The sequence below is a fragment of the Hemitrygon akajei genome, chromosome 5 (genome assembly GCF_048418815.1).
Source record: "Hemitrygon akajei chromosome 5, sHemAka1.3, whole genome shotgun sequence".
Taxonomy (NCBI): Eukaryota; Metazoa; Chordata; class Chondrichthyes; order Myliobatiformes; family Dasyatidae; genus Hemitrygon; species Hemitrygon akajei.
Window position 1 is genome coordinate 18599932 of NC_133128.1, and position 18412 is coordinate 18618343.

Sequence of the window (18412 nt, forward strand, 5' to 3'; positions counted from 1 at the left end):
CTGTTTTGGTTCCATGGTGTTTTTTTTGACTTGTGGTTGCCTGTAGGAGGATGAATCTCAGGGTTATGTACTGTGTACTTACTTTGACAATAAATCTACCTTGAACTTCAATATGGATCAACTGAAAAGTCAGATGGAATAATGGCAAATGGATTTTAATCCTGACAAGTATGAGGTAATGCATTTTGGAAAGACATACAGGCAGATATACATAGTAAATGGTAAAGCCCTCTGGAATGTTAATGAACAGAGGGACCTTGGGAGGTACATCCATAGTTTCCTGAAAGTGCTTGCACCTTGTATGTCCTCCTGCACCGCACTTTCTCTGTAACGCTGTATTCCCCATTCTTCGATTGTTTTCCTTCTGTACCTCCTCGACGTGCTTAGATTCAGTTACAGATTTATTTATCACATGTACGTGAAATGTGTTTTCGCATTAACAACCAGCACACCTAAGGAGGTGCTGGAGGCAGCCTGCAATTTTTGCCATGCGTTCAGGCACCCACATACCATGCCCGCTATATTTGACAAAGCAACACAGGACATGACAAGCAGCAAAACAAGCTCCTTTCCTCCCTCCCAACACACACACACACACACACACACACACACACACACACACACACACACACACACACACACACACACACACACACACACACACACACACACACACACACACACACACACACACACACACACACACACACACACACACACACACACACTCCAGGACAAGCCTCTATGTCTCCAGTCTCTAGGCTCCAGGCTTTGGCTAACGGGCTTTGACTTACAGAATTCTGATCAACATTTGAGCTCTGAGCTTTGATATCAACTCCTGGACTAGCCAGTGACGAGACCCTGAACTCCACGTTCTCATGCTTCCTGCTCTTCTGGACATCCAATCCTGGAATGTTATCCACAGATACCCTTCAAAACGTATGGACAGAATAATCTGTCTGGAAGGTATAGAAACAAAAGCTTTTCACTGTATCTCAGTATATGTGACATGGAGTGTTGACACACAAAGTGATGTTGGGGCACAAGCCCATTGTTTCTTGAAAGTGCTTGCACCTTATTTGTCAATGTGCACTGCACTTTCTCTGTAACACTGTATTCTGCATTCTGTCATTAAATTCAGATTTATTTATCACACGTACATCGAAATGAACAGTGAAATGTGTCATATACATTCATAACCAAAGGTTGTGCTGGGGCTGCGGGCAAGTACTGCCACCAACATATCATGCCCACTATTTTTCGCTGAACAACACAAACACAATGGAACAGAACACTCTGAGTGACAAAGCAGCAACAGCAAAACAAGCCCTGTTCTTCCCTCCCAGCCACCCATGCATGTAACAGCCCTCCAAACCCAGGACGGGCCATCTTCTTTGGCCTCCGACTGACTCATCGATTCGCAGATATCAGGCCTTTGCCTCCCCAGTGGTTTCACAGAGATTCGCAGCCTCAGTCTCCGGCCATAGAGCCTTGACTTCTGGACTTCCGATTGACCTTTAGGCTTCTGTCTAGATTTCTGACCGATCCCAATGACAAAGAACGAGGAGCTGGATGAGCACTCTAAATCCAAGCATCAAGCTGGGAACTTGCCGATGGTGGAACCCTGAACATTGGTACTAGACATTGTTTCTTTTTGTACTTCCTCACTGAACTTACATTTGGAACGATCGATCTGGATAGCAGGCAAAACAAAAGTGTTTTACTCTCGGTACATGTGACAATAATAAACCAATTATCAATTACCAGGTGGGAAAGGTGGTGAAGGTATGCAGGACGGTTACTTTCATTGACATTACACAGAATGTAAGAGCTGGAACAGCATATTACGACTTTATAAAACTTCAGGCCACTTCTGAAGCATTATGTGCAGTTCTTGTTGCTACACTCATAGGAAAGATATGATTACACTGGAGCTGGTGAAGAGAAGGTTGCTTAGATTTGAGCATGGATATAAGGAGAGACTGGAGAGGCTGGGTTTGCTTTGTATGGAGTGGAAGAATCTGAGCGATGACCTGAGAGTGACATATAAAATTAAAGGGGTGATGGATGGGGTGGATAGTACATATCCTTTTTCCGAGGTGGGGTTGCTTAAGGCGTTGATTTCTGATGACAGGAACATCTGTAAGCTCTTGGGCTATATTCCCTGGAGTTCAGGAGAATGAGGTAGGAACTCACAGAAACATCCCAAATGTTAAAAGGCCTGAACAGATTAGATATGGCAAAGCCATTTCTCATGGTAGGGGAGTCTAGGACAAGAGGGCACAACTTCAAGATTGAAGGATGTCCATTTAGAACAGAGATGCAGAGAAATTACTTTCATCAGAGGGTGGTAAATCCGTGAAACTTGTTGCGATGAGTGGCTGTGGAAGCCAAGTCACTGGGTGCATTTAAGACAGAGACAGATAGGCTCTTGATTAGCCAGGGCATCAAAAGGTATGGGGAGAAGGTAGGGGAGTGGGGATGACTGGAAGAATTGGATCAGCCCATGATTGAATGGCGGAGCAGAATAGATGGGCCAAATGGCCTACTTTTGCTCCTGTATCTTATGGTTTTATGGTCTTAAGGTTTAGAGGGGACCTGAGGGGAAGTTTCACCAAGAGTGGGCTTGTGCTTTGTGAAGAGGTGATGGTGGAGGCAGATGCTCTCTCAGCAGCTCGATAGGAACTTCAGCAAGGCAGATAAGGCTGTGCACCTAATGTGGATAAATGTGATCAGTGTGGCTAAGTACATGGCCAGCATGGACACAGCTGGGCTGAAGGGCCTGTCTCTGTTCTGTATGGTTCTGTGACTCGAGGACCCTATCTAGATGCCACTTCAGGGTGGTAGTGAACAAGTTCTGCACTGCTGGAGAGATTATCATTCAGGAAAGTCATTAAATAGATGACTAATCTGCACTTACAAGGACTTATTTTTAAAAGAATAAAGGATGACTATGCAGATTGTCTTGGGCAATATGTAACCCTCAATTTACTTCATGAATCAATTTATCTAGTCAATAGTATTTTTGTAGAGAATATTGTATGCAAACTAGCTTCTGCATTTCTGATGTTATGGGAGTAAGCATGTGACAAAATTACCTTGGAGACTGGCATATAGAATATAGTGTGGGGAAGTGAATGCTGATGCCCTTTGGTAATAGGAATAAAGGCGTAGACTATTTTCCAAATGAGGAGTGAACTCTGAATTTGGAGTTGCAAAGGGACTGAGAATCCTAGTAGAGGATTCCAGAAGATTAGCATGCAGGTTGAGTTGGTGGTAAGGAAGGCAAATGTAATATTAGCATTCATTTCGAGAAGGCTAGAATACAAGAGCAAGGGAGTAATGCTGAGACTTTATAAGGCATTGGTTAGAAGACACTTGGAGTACTGTGAGCAGTTTTGGGCACTTATCTAAGAAAGGATGTGCTGGCATTGGAGACAGTCCAGAGTAGGCGCATGAGAATGATTCCAGAGATGAAAGGATTAACGTGTGAAGAGTGTTTGATGACTCTGGGCCTGTACTTGCTGGAGTTTAGTAGAATGAGGGGGGAGCACATTGAAACCTATTGAATATTGAAAGGCCTATACTGAGTGGATATGGACAGAATGCAGAATAGTGGGGTATTTAGGATCAGGGCCACAGTCTCAAAATAGAAGGACTCTCTAGAGCAGCGAAGACTGAGGAGAACTCTGATAGATGTTTACAAAATAATGAAAAGCATAGATAGAATAGTCTGCCAGTATCTTTTTCCAAGAGTTTTCCCCAGGTTTGGACGATTTAAGCGCCAGGCCAGATTGAAAAGTTCAGTGTGTTGGGGACGGAGGTACGGGACAGGCTGGTTCAGATCACTAATCCGTGAGGTTTACTCATTTCTGCACTGAAATGGGGCTGCAGACTCTAACTAACAGGCTTCTGAATCGTAAGCTTCAGTTCTGAAAGCTCTTTTTTTACCTTCGTTGTCTGCAGGATTTGTTTTTGGTTTCTCTGCACACTGGGTGTTCGATGATCTTCTTTTGTTCTTATGGGTCCCATTCCGTTTCTGTTTAGTGTCTGCCTGTAAGGAGAGGAATCTCAAGGTTGTATAAAGTATACGTACTTTGATAACAAATGTACTTTGAACTTTGAAATGTCTAATACCAGAGGGCATGAATTTAAGGTGAGAGGAGGTAATATCAAAGGAGATATGTGGGGCAAGTTTTTTTTTTACACAGAGAGTGATGGGTGCCTAGACAATGCTGCCTGAGACAGTGGTGGAGATAAAAATTATGGGCACATTCATGAGGCTCCTACATGAATATGCAGGAAATGAAAGGATATAGACATTGTGTAAACAGCAGGGACTATACTAATTTAATTTGTTTGGCACAACACTGTGGGTTAAGGGACCTGTTCCTGTTCTGTACAGTTCAATATTTTGTGTTCCTTTGTTACATCCACCAACCTGTTCATCCACCTACAGTATATCATCTATTCTCATTGAACATAGAACAATACAGCACAGTACAGGCCCTTCGGCCCACAATGTTGTGCCAACCCTTAAACCCTGCCTCCCATATAACCCTCCACCTTAAATACCACCATATACCTGTCTAGTAGTCTCTTAAACTTCACTAGTGTATCTGCCTCCACCACTGACTCAGGCAGTGCATTCCACGTACCAACCACTCTCTGAGTAAAAAACCTTCCTCTAATATCTCCCTTGAACTTCCCACCCCTTACCTTAAAGCCATGTCCTCTTGTATTGAGCAGTGGTGCCCTGGGGAAGAGGTGCTGACTGTCCACTCTATCTATTCCTTTTAATATTCTCAGAACATTCTTGCTTCATATATCAGTAGCATCTTCCTCATCAACCCACTGCCTGTAAGAATAGCTCCTCCTGCATGTATTCTGAAGTTAGGAATAGTCACTCTTTTGCAACACACACGAGGGCAGCATGGTAACACAGTGGTTACTGTACATATGACCTAGGTCCGGATCCCGCCGCTGCGTTCTCCCCCGCAACCGCGCGCTCCAGCTTCCTCCCACAGTCGAAAGACATACCAGTTAGTAGGTTTAATTGGTCATTGTGATTAGGCTAGGGTTTAATTTGGGGATTGGCTGGAGTGCACAACTCAGAGGGCCACAAGGACCTACCCTGCACTGTATTTCTATAAATAAAATGAAAAAATAAAATAAAATTCTGGAGGAATTCAGCAAGTCAGGCACATCAATGGAAAAGATTAAACAGTCGACTTTTCGGGTCGAGTCACTTCATGTCCTGATGAAGGGTCTCAGCCTGAAATGTTGACTATTTAATGGTTTCCATTGATGCTGCCTGTCCTGCTGAGTTCCTGACGCATTTTGTGTGTGTTTCTTTGGATTTCCAACATCTGCAGATCTTCTTGTATTTTGACAGTCAATCGTTTGTTCTCTGCTCCAAGCCACGGACTATACTCACCTCTGTGCCTTTTCACGATGACTAATGACATGGAGGTAGGTCCATTTGGCTCCCATTGGTGTAGTGTGATGCACCATCAATAACTCACTCTGAGACGTAAGAAGCGAGATATCGGCTTTTATTGACTGGAAGAATGAACAACACTACATCCTGGAGAATGAGGCCAGGCACAGGCCTCAATCGCCTTTATACAGGGGTCTGTGGGAGGAGCCACAGGAGCAATCAGCAGGGGTCTGTGGGAGGAGCCACAGGAGCAGTCAGCAGGGGGGGGGGTCTGTGGGAGGAGCCACAGGAGCAGTCCAGACAGGTATATGTAGTTCACCACATAGTGCAAGTTAATAAGGCTTAGATTGGAATTTTCATTTGGATTGACCAGTTGGACCAAAGTGCCTGTTTCTGGACTGTGACTCTACGATTCTAAAGATGAATTTTACCCTTTCAATCTCCTTTCTGTGCTCCTCATTCAAAGTTCCTCAAGCACCAAAAGCAATTGACTTCTATAATTTCTGACCCCTCCTTTGGTGGAGACACAAGAGTCTGCAATACTGAAGCAAGCAAAAAACAAAACAAAGAACTGCTGGAGGAACTCAGGTGGCATCCATGGAGTCAATGCTTTGTGTCAAAAGTCTACATCTGGACTGAAAGAGTAGAGGGACGATTGCCAGTACAAAGAGGTGAGGAGAGGGGTAAGCCAAACGTAGTCAAGTAATTAGGTGAGGAAGGATGATTGGCAGATGGAGGAAGGGAGAGTGGAAAAGTTGATATGCTGATATCCAAAAGTAAATATTTCTGAGAACAGAAGTTTCACATTTTTATTGCTGCTGTTTCACATATTTATACATCGGTTTGTTTTATTAGAATAGTGCCAGGAACATTATAGAGTCTTACATAATCATGTGCCTCACACTTTATGCCAACTTGTCAGTCGTCAGGCCATGTCACTCAGGAACTTCGGCTAAAATTCTTTTGTGACTGTATGTTCTGGACTGTAACCATAAGTGCTGTGTGTGGTTATATGTACGGTGATTTGCAGTTTGGCCCCAAAGGAACGATATTTCATTTAGCTGTATACATGGGTACGGTTGAATGACAATAATTTGAACTTCAACACAATGTTGGATCTTTCCTTGAGTGATCATTGGTCTTGAACTGGGAGGACTGCAAGTGTTGGTTGGCTTTGAAGCCGAGCCAGTGGAGGCTGTCACCAACCAGGGTAGGTAGTAGTTAAAGTATCATTCCCAAGACGGTGGAGTCCAACACTAGAGTGCACAAGTTTAAGGTGAGAAGGGAAAAATTTAAAGGAGATCTGAGGGCAACTTTTTGCAGAGAGAGTGATGGCTATATAGAATGAGCTTCCAGACAAAGTGGTGGAGACAGATGCCATCAATATGTTTAAGATTCATCTAAACAAGTGCTTAGATAAACAAAGCAAAGAGGAATACGAAATGGGTGGTTGAGGCAAATACAATTTCAATGATTAGAAGGCAATTGAGCTGTATTTAGATAGGACATAGGCCCTTTGGCTCATATAGTCCTTGCTGATTTGGTTCCCTGGCTGGTCCATCTACCCCCACCTGAACCATAGCCCTCCATAACCCTCACATCACCCTCTGAATGGCGAACTCCCCCCCCCCCCATGTTCCCCTTAAATATTTCACCTTTCACCCAAACCAATGACCTCTAGTCTTGTTTCAGTTAACCTCAGGGGGAAAAAGCCTGCATATATTTACCCTTTCTATACCCTTCATAATTTTGTATATGTCTGTAAGGTCTCCGCACATACCCCTATGCTTTGGCCATACATAACACAATCTGGTTAACTTTTCTTAATCTCTCCCCATCACGTATTACGTTGTTAATTTCAGTCAGTTATCCATCAGTCCTTTCAGATCTGTTTTTTTTTGTGCTGTGTTCAATAATCTTAAACAATTAAGCTCATTTGCCTAGTCTCCTGTGTCTGCCTTTGTTTAGATTCAATACAGCTTGCTACTCATCTGCCATCTTTTCTATTCTATCATTCTCCACTTTCTATTGTTTGAAATTTCCAACCTTCCAAAGCTTCTGTCCACACCTCTGAGTTTTCAATGCATGTTTTGAAAAGCAGTATTTCCAGCACAGATCCCTGTGATATCCTATGTAGGAGCCCTTGGTGATATTGACACAGTTTCATTCGCAACCATCTGACTGTGGTCAATTTGCCATAGTGGTTTCTTATCTTATGCCTTTATACTTCCATTTGCACTCTGATTCTAATCTAGCTGCCTCACACTTCAAATGAGTTCAGAGAAGGCATTTTTACTGTACCTTGGAATGACTGCAGGCACGCCTCAGAATAAAGAGTCAACAACAGAGAAAAATTTCCTTTGTGTGTGTGATTTCGAACAGAAATCTCCAGTGGCTGCTTAAGTGTGGTAAAATACATCACTACACTTGACACAAAATAGCAGCATAGAGACACCGGAGACTGAGGATGCTGATATTGGGAACAACAAACAATCTGCTAGGGGGAAGCTCAACCGTTCAAGCAGCATCTGTGGGGAGTAAAGGAATTGTTAATTTGTTTGGGTCGAAAGCCTGCTCCAGGACTATGAGTGAGGAGAGGAGATAGCTAGTATAAAGGAGGGGACTTGAATGAAGACAACATTAAAACAGAGGTTTAAGTGTACTTTTTAACAAGGACACAAGAAATAGGAGCAAGAGTCGGCCATCTTGCCTGTCAAGCTTGCTCCACCATTTAATAAGATCATGGCTGATTGGGCCATGGACTCAGCTCCACCTACCTGCCTTTTCCCCATAACATTTAAATCTCTATGAATCAAAATTCTACCTCACTGCATATTATGAGGCCCTCCATTGGTCGGGGTCAACCATGGACATGTGTCCTAGCTGTCCACGTGCTACACAGGCCAATACAATATTGAGAGCAAGCTGTTGCCGTTGCAGCAAGCTTTCCCTCTCCAAGCTGCTGATGAATCCAAAGGAATGGCAGAGACCAACATAGTTTGGCACCAATGGTGTCGTAGGAATTGACAGTCAGTGTTGAACTCAACGTAAGATAGCCTTAGGGACTCCGGCTCTGAGTTTTTCCTTGAGGTTTATCCCAAGGCCTTCCTTATCAATAGGTACAGTCACAAGCCAGCAGAGGCTTGAGATCAGAATTTCCTTCTCCTAGATGAGCTGCCAACCACGGTTGCCGAGCCCCATCTGCCCAAAGCGACTGGTTTTAAGGTGCCAGTATCCGCCTTTGCCCCTTCTTTTGCTCGCAGAAATGGTTCCACCAGACTTAGTAGCTCAGCCAGATGTAAGGGCCAGGATTTGGATTTGGTTGTCAAAAGCTATTTGAGATGCACGGCATCAAGAGTCCGGTATTGGGAGCTTATCCCCACTACCTCTTGTGGCTATGACAACCTTAAGAAATGAACAAAATATTAAATATATTTAAATAGGTAGCCTCTACTGCTTCACTGGGCAGAGAATTCTATGGATGTAGTACACTCTGGGAAAAGCTGTTCTTCCTCATAGCTGTTCTTTCCTAAATCTATTCACCCAAATCTTCAGTCAATATCCTACAGTTCTAGTCTCACTTACCAGTGGAAACAAGTTTCCTGCCTCTATCATATCCATCACTTTCAAAATTTTATAACTTTCTACAAGATCCCCTCTCATTCTTCTGAATACCAGGAAGTATAATCCTAGGTGACTGGAACTCTCTACGTGTGGCCTCATTGGCATCTTGTACAATTGCAGTGTAACTTTTCTGCTCTTAAATTCCATCCCATTAGTAATAAAGGCCAACATGCCTCCCTGATGACCTGTTGCACCTGCCGATCAACCTTTTACGATTCATGTTCAAGCACTCCCAAGTTCCTCTGCATAATAGCATGCTGCAATCTTTCACTATTTAAATAATGATCTGATCTTCAATTTTTCCTTCCAAAGTGGATGACCTCGGATTTACCAACATTGTACTCCATGTGCCAGACCATTACTCACTTAGCCTGTTTATATTTCTCTGCAGACTCACCACATCCTTCGTAAAGGTCGCTTTTCCACTCAATTTCGTGTCATAAGCAAACAGAGATATGCTATACTCAGTCTCCTCTTCCAAATCATTAATGCACATCATGAACAGTTGAGAGCCCAGCACCAAACCCACTGCACTTCTCACCACTACCCCAGAGAAACACCGGATCATCCCAACTCCCTGCTTTCTATTGGACAAAAATATCCCATATCAATGCCAAAAAATTACCCCAACTCCTTTCATCACTATCTTGTGGATAAGAATTTTATGTGGCACCTTATCTATTGAACACCTTCTGGAAATCCAAGAATAGCATAAGACCATAAGACACAGGAGCAGAATTAAACCTTTTGGCTCATCAAGTCAACTCCATTGTTTCATCATGGCTCTTTTATTATCACTGTCAATCCCAGTACCCTGTCTCCTTCCCATAACATATGATTCCCTTACTAATCAAAAACCCATCAAATTCCACTTTAAATATACCCAACGAATTGGCCTCCACAGCCATCTGTGGCAATGAATTCCATAGATTCACTACCCTCTTGCTAAAGAAATACTTCCTCATCTCTGCTCAAAAACGATGGCCCTCTATTCCGAGTCTGCACCCTCATATCCTAGACTCTCCCATAATAGGAAGCATTTTCTCCATATCCCTTCCATCTAGGCCTTTCATTCTCGTAAACCTCCTTTAGACCCTCTCCAATGCCAATGCATTGTTTCTTAGATAAGGGGCCCAAAACTGCTCACAATACTACAAGTGCTTTCTGACCAATGCTTTATAAAGCCTCAGCATCACATCCTTGCTTTTATATTTTAGTCCTCTCAAAATGAATGCTAACATTGCATTTGCCTTCCTCTCCACTAACTCAGCTTGCAAGATAACCTTTAAGGAATCCTACATGAGGACACCCAAGTCTTTTTGATTGGATTTCTGAAGTTTCTCCCCATTTAGAAAATAGTCTATACCTTTATTTTTTCTACCAAAGTGCATGAGCAATCACTTCATGCACTTCATCTGCTACTTCTTTGCCCATTCTCCTAATCTGTCTACATCCTTCTGGAGATGCCCAGCTACCTCAGTGCTACCTGTTCCTCCACCTATCTTTGTATCTTTCATACACTTGGACACAAACCATCAGTTCCATCATCCAAATAATTGATGTATAATGTGAAAAGAAATGGTCCTAACATCGTTCACTGCAGAACACCACTAGTCACCTGCATCCAACCAGAAAGTACCCCTTTATTCCCACTCTTTGCCTTCTACCAGTCAGCAATCCTCTATACATGCCAGTAGCTTTCCTGTAATACCATGGACTCATATCTTATTCAACAGCCTCATGTGCGGCACCTTGTCAAAGGCTTTCTGAAAATCCAAGTAAACATCCATTGATTCTTCTTTGTCTATCCTACTTGTTATTGCCAGTTATGATGTTGTGGCCATCACTGAATCGTGGCTGAAGGAACAATTTGTCATTGAGCCTACTAGGGGATCAGCTATCCTGGATCGGGTGTTATTTGATGAGCTGGAGGCAATTAGGGAGCTTAAGGTAAAAGAATCCTTAGGAACCAGTGATCACAATATGACTGTGTTCAACTTGAAATTTGATAGGGAGAAAGTAAAGTCTGATGTAGCAGTATTTCAGTGGAGTAAGGGAAATTACAGTGGTATGGGAGAGGAGTTGGCCAAAGGAAACTGGAAAGAGCTGCTAGCAAGGAAGAGAGCAGAGCAGCAATACCGTGCACTTCTGGGAAAGATGAGAAAGGTATAGGACACGTGTATTCCAAAAATGAAGGAATACTCAAATACGAAAATAGTACAACCGTGGCTGACAAGGGAAGTGAAAGCTATTGTAAAAGCAGAAGAAAGCGCATACAACAAAGCAAAAATTATGGGAAGATAGAGGATTGGGAAGTTTTGAAAAATGTACAGAGAACAACAAAAAAATCATTAGAAGGGAAAAGATAAAATATGAAAGCAAGCTAGCAAATAATATCAAAGAAGATAGTGGAAGTTTTTTCAAGTATTTAAAAACAAAAGAGAAATGAGAGTGGATATAGGAACACTAGAAAATGAGGCAGGAGAAATAATAACAGGGACAAGGAGATGGCTGATAAACTAAATGAGTATTTTGCATCAGTCTTCACTGTGGAAGTCACTAACAGTATGTTAGTAATGTTAGTAATGAGGTAATGTGTGAAGGAAGAGAAATGGATGCAGTTACTGTTACAAGAGAGAAGGTGCTCAAAAAGTTGAAAGACCTAAAGGTCCATAAATCACCCGGACCAGAGGAACTGCACTCCAGGGTTCCGAAAGAGGTAGCATTAGAGATTGTGGTGGCATTAGAAATGATCTATCAAAAATCATTGGACTCTGGCATGGTGCCAGAGGACTGCAAAATTGAAAAATGTTACCCCACTCTTTAAGAAAGGAGGAAGGCAGCAGAAAGGAAATTATAGACCAGTTAGCCTGTCCGCAGTGGTTGGGAAGATGTTAGAGTAAATTGTTAAGGATGAGGTGATGGAGTATTTGGTGCCACAGGACAAGATAGTACAAAGTCAACATGGTTTCCTTCTGGGAAAATCCTACTTGACGAACCTGTTGGAATTCTTTGAGGAGATTACAAATAGGATAGATAAAGGGGATGTAGTAGATGTCGTATATTTGGACTTTCAGAAGGCCTTTGACAAGGTGTCAAACATGAGGCTGCTTACCAAGTTATGAGCTCATGGTATTACAGGATAATTAATAAGATGGTTAGAGCATTGGCTGATTGGTAAGAGGCAGCCAATGGGAATAAAAGGATCCTTTACTGGTTGGCTGTCAATGAATTGTGGGGTTCTGCAGGGATTGGTGTTCAGACCATTTCTTTTTATGCTGTATATAAATGATTTAGATGATGCAATAGATGGCTTTGTTGTCAAGTTTGCAGATGATACGAAGATTGGTGGAGGTGCAGGTAGTGTTGAGGACTTAGACAGATTAGGAGAATGGGCAAGTAAGTGGCAAATGAAATACAGTGTTGGAAAATGCATGGTCATGCACTTTGGAAGTAAAAATAAATGAGGACTTTTTCTAAACAGGGAGAAAATCCAGGAATCTGAGATGCAGAGGGACTTGGGAGTCCTTGTGCAGAATACCCTAAAGGTTAATTTGCTGGTTGAGTCAGTGGTGAGGAAGGCAAATGTCATGTTAATATTCATTTCAAGAGGTCTAGAATACAAGAGCAAGGATGTGATGCTGAGGCTTTATAAGGCACTGGTGAGACCTCACCTTGAGTATTGTGAACAGTTTTGGGCCCCTGAACAGTTTTGGGTCTGAAAGAGATATAACAGTCTGGGCAGTATATTCATTTTAATAGACTTAATCATTGAACTGAGACTGAAAAAAGGAATCAGGTTCCATCTTGCCACATCTTCCTTAATTTTTTTATATAAAGGCTGATAATTACATTCTGATAATTTTGCCAAATCTTTTGGCATAATGATGCCCAAATATTTGAAAGACTCTGTGTGCCATGCCCAGGGGTATCGACTTCCAATTTCTCTTGGTGGGCTATAGTAATATGAAAGTAATTGGGTTTTATCTATGTTGATCTTGTATCCTGATAATTGACCATATTGTTCAAAGGATTGCATCAATTTAGGTAAAGAGTATGTTGGTTGCCCTAGATAGATCAAAATGTCAGCTGCATAACAAGCCAATTTATGCTCTATCCCTTTAATAGTAATTCCCCTGATATCTTCATTTTGTCTGATGTATTGAGCTAATGGTTCCAGATATAACGTGAAGAGTAGTGGTGACCATGCACAATTCTGTCTCGTACCCCTTTCTAGGGTAAGACTATTTGATAAATATCCATTGATTTTAATCCTAGCAGTAGGATTGTCATACAGTGTCTGTATAGTTTTAATAATTGTGTCTTGGAAACCAAATCTATGTAAAACTCTGTAAAGAAAATTCCAATTAACCAAATCAAATGCTTTTTCAGCGTCCACGCTTATCACTATTGCTTCGATTTATTTTTTTGTATATGATCCATAATGTGAAGTGTCCTTCATATATTGTCTTGTGTCTGGCGTTGTCGTATAAAACCTGTCTGATCATTACGTATCAGTATGGGTAGAAACTCCTCTAATCATTTGGCCATGATGGAGGTAAATAACCTATAATCTACATTAAGAATGGATATTGGTCTAAATGACCCGCATTCCATTTTATCCTTGCTTTCTTTTGGTATAGCTGAGATTATCGTTTCCTTCCAACTGGGTGGCATTTGTGCCTTTTTTAGAGCCCAGTTCAGTGTGGGGAGTAAAACAGGAATTAACTCATTTTTAAATTCTTTGTACCACTCTGCCGTATACCCATCTGATCCTGGTGACTTGCTTAATTTAAACCTACTAATTACAGCTTTTAATTCAACTTCAGTTATGTCAGCAGTCATCGTTCTATTTTGTTCTTCGCTTAAAGTGGGTAACTCTAGAGAATTCAAGAAGGTGTCAATTTGGGTTATGCTTCCCCCTGGAACTTTGGAATACAGAGTTTTGTAAAACACTTCAAAAGCTTCTTGAATTTCACTTAGCTTATTTTTTTTATCATTTTTGTTCTTGGGTCCCTAATTCTATGAATTGTATTTTCTGCTATTTTTTTTCAGTTTCCACACCAGTATTTTCATAGATTTTGATACACTTTCATAATGTCTCTGTTTCAGAAACGTTAAGTTTTTCCTGATTTCTTGCCTATCCAAATTATTTATTTCATTCCTATTTCTTTTAATTTCCCCTAATGTATCCTGTGCCAAATTCAATTTGTGTTATTTCTCTAATTCCTTCAGCCTATTTTGTAATTCCTCTAATGTTTTATTCCTTATTTTTTTCTTATATGAAGATATTGCTATAATTTTCCCTCTTAAGACCGCCTTCAGAATATCCCATAAAATGGGAGGTGAAACCTCTCCATTATCATTAAATTCTAAGTAGAGACCAATTTCTTTTTTAATTTGTTCCTTAAAGTACGGATCATTGAGTAGACTTGAAATTAGTTTCCAAATAGTACTCTTTGGTTGTAGGTCAAAATCAACAGATAAATATATAGGTGCATGGTCACTTACATCTATTGTCCCAATTCCACAGGTGTTTATTTTGTCTTTGTCTTTTCCAAATGTTATGAAATAGTCTATTCTTGTATATACAGAATGGGGAGCACAATAGTGAGTGTAATCTCTTCTGTCAGGGAAAGGGTCCCTCCATATATAAATTAAACCAACATCCTTAAAAAGTGTATTAACTTTCTTATGTAAAGATTTTGTTTCATAGGTTTTTCTATTGGAAGAGTCTAAGTTTGGTTGTAATTGTAAATTTAAGTCTCCCCCACATATTAGGAGACCTTCTGTTTCTGTTACCATAACAACAGTAATTTTCTGAAAGAAACCAATATCACTTCCCGGGGGTGCGTATATATTCAATAGAGTAACTGAATTGCTGTCTATGTCCCCCCTTACCAGAATATATCTGCCCTCTTTATCTCCCATTTCGAATACTTTTTCAAAATTTAGCTTACTTGAGATAAGTATAGCAACTTCTCTCCTATGTCCTGATTTATATGAGGAGAAAAACAGCTTAGTGAAGCCCTTTCTCTTTAGTCTTTTTTATGCTCATTATCACTTAAATGAGTTTCCTGTAAATATACTACATGGGCTTGTTCTTTTTTCATTTTGGATAAAATTCTCTTATGTTTGATTGGATTTAATAGCCCATTGACATTAAAAGAAATGAATTTTACCTTGTCCTTAGCCATCTGTATTTATCTGTCAATGTATCATTGAAATTAGAATAAAACTTAATTGATCTATTCCCTGAACAAATAAGAACCAAGAAATGCAAATAATAACAAAAGTGGCAATGAACATGTGATTCCAAGGCTGAGGTCTCTACTAGATGACCCTGCTTTGAGATAAAGGAAATGTCTAGCTGTGAGGGATAACCCCACCTACTTGTGAGTTGAGGGCCCCCATTGCAGTATTCATAAAAGTCAGTGAACAAATCCATTACACAGAAAAGATTTCCTTGTGTACTCCTCCTATAAATACATATATATATATATGCACACACACAAATATATATATATATACACACACATACATACATACACACACACACATACATGCATACACACACATATATATATATATATATATTCTCATTTTGGTGGGGAAAAAGGAGTAAGTGAGCGAATAAAGAATAACAACTAAGTAATATAAAATCCACATTATAATAAGTATTTCTCGAGATAGGTATATCACCATGTACTTTTGTTTCCATTTAGCTTCTCAACATTTTTAAAGTTAGCCAAACCTTATGGCTCTTCTGAAGGGGGCGAGGACTGTCTTTGGGAAACTCCTGGTCTCTTCTTGATATATTTCTCTCGGCCTCCTCCCGTCTCCTGCCTTCTCGATTCTCGCACTATTTCCCAAACGGAGTGGGATAATTCCTCAGCCAGGCTTTCCCTCATTTTGGTCATGCTGACAGGCAACCCTCTGGCCTTCATGTCTGTAGTCGCCTCTTCCACTGTCTGTTACAACCGCGTCCCATTGTCATAAAACACTCGAAGTTTAGCATGATACGGAGTTTGAAATCTAATCTTATTTTGCTTTAGTACTCTCTTTACTTCAGAGTATTCTTTGCATTTCTGGAGGACCGCGGGGGGGGGTGGGGTAATCTTGGTCGAAATATATTAATTTATCCTCTAAAAACACTCTCTTCTAACCCCAGGCCCTTTGTAGAATCTCTGCCTTGGTGCTGTACCAAAGGAATTTAATTATTATTGAGCATGGCTTTCTATCCTGGGTAGGTTTCGGGATGAGCGTGGTGGGCTCTTTTGACTTCCAGCTCCATAGTCGGGGAAAGATCCAACGCGTCCCGCAGTAACTTTCCGACAAACTCCGTCATAGATGAGCCCTCCACTCTTTCGGGAACATCGTAGATTCTGATATTTTTCCGCCGTGATCTTCCCTCCAGGTCAAGCAGTTTACCTTCTTGGTGATGTAATATTTTTATTGTCTTACTCAGTATTCGTTCAACGTTTTGAACGCGATCTTCCACCTTCTCAATTCGAGTCTCTGCCACCGCTATTTTTTGATTAACGCTGGCGAGCTCTGACTTAATATCACGGAGCTGCTGGTCTATTTCTTTCCGGAACTCCCTTATCTCTTTCAGGATTTCGATCATATTTGCCGCTTCGCCTGAATTAGGCCCAGCGTCTGCCTCGCTAGCACGCGGTCGGGTAGGAGAGCTGCTCGCTGCACTCCTATTGGCCACAGGCTCTGCAGTGTCGCTTTTTAAATTTCCATTCCTTTTCCCCATTCTTGTCCCTCTTTTCAGTTCAAATATTTTTCGAAAAATATTATATTTGATGGGTTAATGGGGCTTAATACGCGTTTTGCCGGAGGAGCTAGTGACTTAAGTTGCCATTCTCGATGATGATGTCACCAGAAAACCTGGTGTAGGCTATTTTCTAAACAGGGAGAAAATACAAAAATCAGAGGTGCAAATGGACTTGGGAGTCCTTGTGTAGGATTCCATAAAAGTTAACTTGCAAGTTTAGTTGGTGGTAAATAAGGCAATGTTAATATCCATTTCAAGAGGACTAGAATATAAGAGCAAGGATGTGATACTAAGGATTTATAAGGTATCATTTTTGACTACACTTTAAGTATTGTAAAGTTTTGGGCCTCTTATCTAAGAAAAGATGTGCTGGCATTGGAGAGAGTTCAGAAGGTGTTTACAAGAATGATTTTGGATATGAAAGGTTTAACGTATCAGGAGTGTTTGATGGCTTCAGACTGCTGGAACTTAGAAGAATGGGGGGGGGGGATGATCTCATTGAAAGATTGAACATTGAAAAACCTAGATGGAGTGGATGTAGGGAGGATGTTTCCAATAGTACCTGTAAGGATATTGTCCATTCTCCCAGTAAACGTATGAGTTTCTTTTTGGTGCCTCGGTTTCCTCCCATATTCCAAAGATGGTTAGGGTTAGTGAGTTGTGAGCATGCTATGTCACTGCTTGAATCATGTCAGCAAAGTGGAACTGCCCCAGCACAATTCTTAGAGGGTGTTGGCTGTTGAGGCAAATGATGCGTTTCACTGAATGCTTCACTGTTTTGATGTACATGTAACAAATAAATCTAATCTCTGCAGCAGCATTAATTCTGTCATCCATTTTAATGTCACCACAACAGGAGTGGGATTTCAATTCAAGCAACTAAAGAGAGTTGGAATGGAATAGAAAGCTAACATTAGACTATTGGATTGCTGTAAAAATCTAACAGGTTCACTTCAGACAGAGAAATCTGCCATCTCTAACCTGTCTACTTATGGAACTCAGGACAGACAACAATTCTGGTGATTCACTTTAAATTGCTCTCTGAATTGCCCCAGCAATCAATATGGCCTTCCAATGGGCTAAACTGTCTAGGATTAATTAGTCCCACAATGGATATCCCAGACTTGCTGCAGTCTAATCATGTAAAAACTGTTGGCTCTATTTGGAACCATTGGAATTAACCAATGAGACCTGGCCAAACAATACTTACTTTTCAAACAATATTCCCTCTGCATTGATGAATCCGCTTATAAACCCTGTAATCCTATGGCAGGTATGAAGTTTAGGATTTAACCATTTCCTCAAGCCAATAAACCTGCTATGCTTTCAGGGCTTCTAACATATGCAAGCATGTCTTCTAACACTATTTGAACTTTCCTTCTGAATAAATGCTCCGGTCATTACATCTCCTAATTGCTTCTTCTCGTTAATCTATAATGTGTGGTGATAGGTTGTTGCTGGAGGAGATTTTCTGAATTACCTCACAGTCGGGGGTTATATAAATGATTGTCGCATGTCTGCCATTAGGAGTGATGCATGGATCAACGTAAAACCCCACAATGAAT